The 4,349-nt window shown below is 46.0% G+C and overlaps 1 protein-coding gene across 1 annotated transcript in view; it reads right to left on the bottom strand.

Annotated features, from left to right (window-relative positions):
• Positions 1-659, bottom strand: part of LOC119341095 (nuclear transcription factor Y subunit C-4-like) — an 11,739-nt gene extending 11,080 nt beyond the window's left edge. Inside the window, exon 1 of the mRNA XM_037612985.1 lies at positions 510-659. The gene's annotated coding sequence lies outside the window, so the exon portion shown is untranslated. The remainder of the gene's footprint in view (positions 1-509) is intronic.
• Between the last annotated feature and the right edge of the window lie 3,690 nt (positions 660-4,349).

The raw sequence follows: 4,349 nt of genomic DNA, 5'->3' as shown, positions 1-4,349 counted from the left end.
GGGATTTTCAGTAAGCTGACCGCGCCCCAGTTTGACCCTGGGAAACAGGGTTTTCAGAGCAAGTACTACTATTTTTAGCAGCCAACCTATCTTCAGACCAAATTCGACGCACTTTCTGCAGCAATCGTGGAAAGTACTACTAGTGTAATATACACACCAACCACGCGTACAAGTGTCAAGAGGAGAAGTAATCGGACTACGAGTGCTGTACAACGGCTCAAAAATTCGGTTTTAAGAACAGCAGCTCCAAGAGTTAGATCGGGCATTGCGAGAAAAGGAAGCCCTGACATTGACGCAAGCCCAAATCTACTTGGAGAAAGAAGCGGCGATTCTTCACCGGACGCGCGCGAGGATCACAACCCCGGCAGACATACCCCGGATTCCAGAGCGGAGCCCCCGCAGACACACGCGCAGTAAAAGAAAAAAACACCGGGGAAATTACTAATCGGAGGAGGAGGCGTGAGGACTCCCGATCAGAGAAATCAAGAACTGGATACTCGAAAACTTACTCGGAGGCGTCAGGACTCGGGAGTTGGCGGCCCCGTCGGAGAGAGAGAAGCGGCGGCGGCGACCGCCGCGGCCTTCCTTCCTTGCGGGTAGGGCACGGATTGGAGAGGCCCCTCCCCTCTGGAACTGGAATCTCTCGATCTCTCGCTCTCCCTCGGTCTCACGGCGGCTCTGCCTTCTTAAATTCTCTTCGGGGCGAGGGCGTGCGTCCCATTGGCAGGAGCACCTGGAGGGTCGCCAACTCTGCGTCCCTCTCGGGTAGGGTGTGGGACCCGGTAAGCGGCGCGGCCGAGGCTCTCTGTTGCGCTCGGGCTCCGCCCGGTAAGGGAGCGACCAGGGCGCGTTCGCTGGTGTGGTGCGCCCGTTTGCTGCGGGCTGCGGCCCGGCGCAGGTGTCGCGTGGGCATTGCACGACAGCCGACGGGTGTTGGCAAGCTGCCGGCGTGCTGGAAGATGCTGCAGCATTGGTTAGTTTAAGCAGGTGTGTGTTGTTCGCGTCGAAACGACCAATGATTGTCGCCCCAGGGGCACCAGGAGCTCGTGCTCAACCCATTAGTATAACAGAGCGGCCTCGCTGTTTGCTGGAAATTTTTAAGGGCATGTCCTCAAATCACCGGCCACCATTCAGACAAAGCGGTCCAGATGCAGTTTGTCATTCAACACGGTATACCATCAGTCTTCTCGACGTCCGTCTTTTCCCACTAGTAAAAAAGGGCATTTTGTCTCAAATATTCAGTTCAAGAACCGAGACTAATAGGTCGTTACCAATGCCCTTGGCCTTTAGTCCTGGTTCTTACACGAACCGGGACAGATGAGCCTCCACGTGGCCGCTGCGGCCAGCGCAGACAGGGGGGCCTTTGGTCCCGGTTGGTGACACCAACCGGGACCAATAGGCATCCACGCATCAGCAGCTGGCTGGAGCGAGGTTTTTTTTTGAAAGGCCTGGTTGTTACGGGTTTTTGGGGTTAATTAAGGTTGTTATTAGCTAGCTAATAGAGAGAAGTGTCCTCTCTTATATATCTCCGTGCTTGGTTTACCAACGCTACTGCTATGCCTAACGTTAACATGGCTTAAATTGAAGTGAAGGCAACATGTGATGCATGTCGAAAGTAATACTAATCCTAACTTGATCAAGTTTGGATTGTACTACTTTCGACATGCACCACATGCATGTTGCTTTCACTTCAATCCAATCTATCTTCATTTCACCCGCTCGCATCATGCATCATCATATATAATAACAAGTTCTACTAATTAATCATCATCATACAACTTCTACTCGTTATTAATAACAAGTCATACGATCATCATCCTCATAGTCATCGAACCAACCCTACTTAATTGTTATTAGCACATGATCATCATTATGAGGTATAAATACCCTCTTTAAGGTAAAATAGCATAAAACAATTTAGACCCTAACTCTCCATTATGGAGAATGGAGATCATCTTGTCTCCAATTCTTGCGCTTCGCTTCCTTTTGCTTCCAAGAACCTCCTTACGACTGTCCATACATTTTTTCCATTCTTTGATTGTCATGTCTCCACTTCTTTTAGAAATCCGGTATGGACAATTGAGATTCGTAGGACGATCTGGTTGTATGTTCAAAATATCAAGGCAACCGTGCGTATACATCAGATGAGGCACACAATCATTCAGGATTATCTGTTGAAAAACATAGTAATAACTTTGTAGTTAGCAATGATGTACTAGTTTTAGAAGTATGCAAAAGATGCACGGATGTCGTGATAGTAAAAAATCTTACTAGGGTATCTCCATGGTAGTTACCGTAGTTCAACACGTGCACTAGTGGCATGTATTGACCATAATGTTGAGGAGTTCGATTGTAGATATTGTAATTCTCAAGATCATTACAAAATGCGATCAGATGATTCTTCTCCTTATAAGTTAATTCGGAGCCATCGGTGTAGTGAGTTTTGTCTAACATCTTCCGCACATTCTTTGAAGAATGAAAATAAGCTGTCAATGGAAATAAGCTGTCAACTATTTTGAAATAAACAATATAAATTACTTAATAACTATGCTTGAGAAGCTCACATAGGGTAAGAATTGGAAGCGTATCAACAAGGACCCAAATGTCCATATTGCCTTGCTCGATTTCAGGATCACCAAGATCCATGGTGACAAGCATACCCTCATCAAAACCATACATCTTGCAAAGTGCTTCCCAATTTTTACAACCAAAATGAGTTACACTCTCAGAATTGTACAACTTTATTTCAAAATCCACACCATGATGGGTCCTTCGGTGAATTTTCTTTGTTTCAATACTTTCATGGTCTTCAAAACCCATCCTCTCCAAGACATAGCGTCTTGCATAGAATGGGATAAGCTAGTCGAATTGGAAAAGATGAAAAGTACACGTTAAAATAGTTGAAGTCGTGCTTAATTATGAAAAAACGTCGTTGCGTACCATTTCAACATCGAAGGTCTCCTCGAGCTTAATGATGAAGCGCCGATCTTCGTCCAGCTCAAGGAACCTGTCGCACATACCTCGGTCATCGTGGCACCAGTCGCACTCCCCCGGGCGGTTTTCATCATCTGAGTACGACATTTCTTATGTTCATAATTCAAATATTAAACTTGTACAATTAAATATATGTACTAAAAAAACTCTCAGCTCTCATGTGGTGTACATATTCGACCATCGGTGATTGTAGCTTCTCCTTTCATTCCCGAGTGCATTACACCAAATTGTCTAGCACACGGGAATGAAGGAGAAGCTACCCCCACGACAACAGTCGGGATTCTTCGTCCTCTCATATATATATATGGTTGGAGACTCTCCCTCACTGATTCCTCTAGGTAGAGACTCGACAGACTTAAAGTCAACCCGAGGACTCATATCATAGGACTCATATATATTGACATGGAGATTTGGCTGGTCTCACCTCGAGGTCGGAGGGGGGTCGGTGACGGGGACGACGGCGCGGATGAAGGAGGGGGCTCCTAGATTTCTGCATAGTGCTCTCCAATATTAGCATTCAAAGTAGGAGTACTTTTCCACTTTGAGCATTCAATAAGCAAAACCAAATCGTAAAATAAAGTAGTATTCAAATTAGCATGCATTCAATTGTAAGCAAAAGTACATCATCTCTTGTGTCCGTACATCGTCGAATATTATCACTAGTAATACTCCTCGAATACTATCATACATAGCATCGCTAATACAGCTAGAACCGTAGCGCCGGACGGGTATCATCGCGGGCGGTGGACACCCAAAAAGAAGAAACCATCACATGATCATAGCTCCAGTGAGATCCCTGAAGAACCTGCCAGGTATTGTCGAACCTGCCCTCCAACGCAACCATGTAGCGACGGACGTGCTCGTCCTCCTCGCTGACACGGTGACGTACCACCTCCGCGGTGTCCGGAAGCCTCAACACCGTCACTGGCCCACGCGACCGCCACCAAACAAGGATCGGGTCAACAACGGGCTGGCTCCTCACCAACCTATGCCCCCCGGAAGGTAGCACCTCCCAATACCAGCCCGGCGGAGCCCAGTCCCGGACATGACCCCTCTGATCAAGCCGGCCTCCTCCGTCGAGTCGACGACGAGGATGCGGGATAGGCATCATCGACGTCGATGCGAGATTAATTGCTTGAACTAAACAATAAACTAGTTCTATTAATTTTCTTGCTAAAAATAAACTAATTCTATATATAGTAAAATAAAGTAGTTTTATTAAATCAACTAGTTCAACAACTAAGCACTTACTATAAATAAATAAAGTAGTACTTACTAAAAATAAACTACTTCTATAGTAAAACAAAGTAGTTTTATTAAATCAACTATATACTAAGCACTTACTATAAATAAAT

Source organism: Triticum dicoccoides, chromosome 7B, assembly GCF_002162155.2.
Source record: "Triticum dicoccoides isolate Atlit2015 ecotype Zavitan chromosome 7B, WEW_v2.0, whole genome shotgun sequence".
Classification (NCBI taxonomy): domain Eukaryota; kingdom Viridiplantae; phylum Streptophyta; class Magnoliopsida; order Poales; family Poaceae; genus Triticum; species Triticum dicoccoides.
This window is presented reverse-complemented; position numbering and strand designations above follow the sequence as displayed.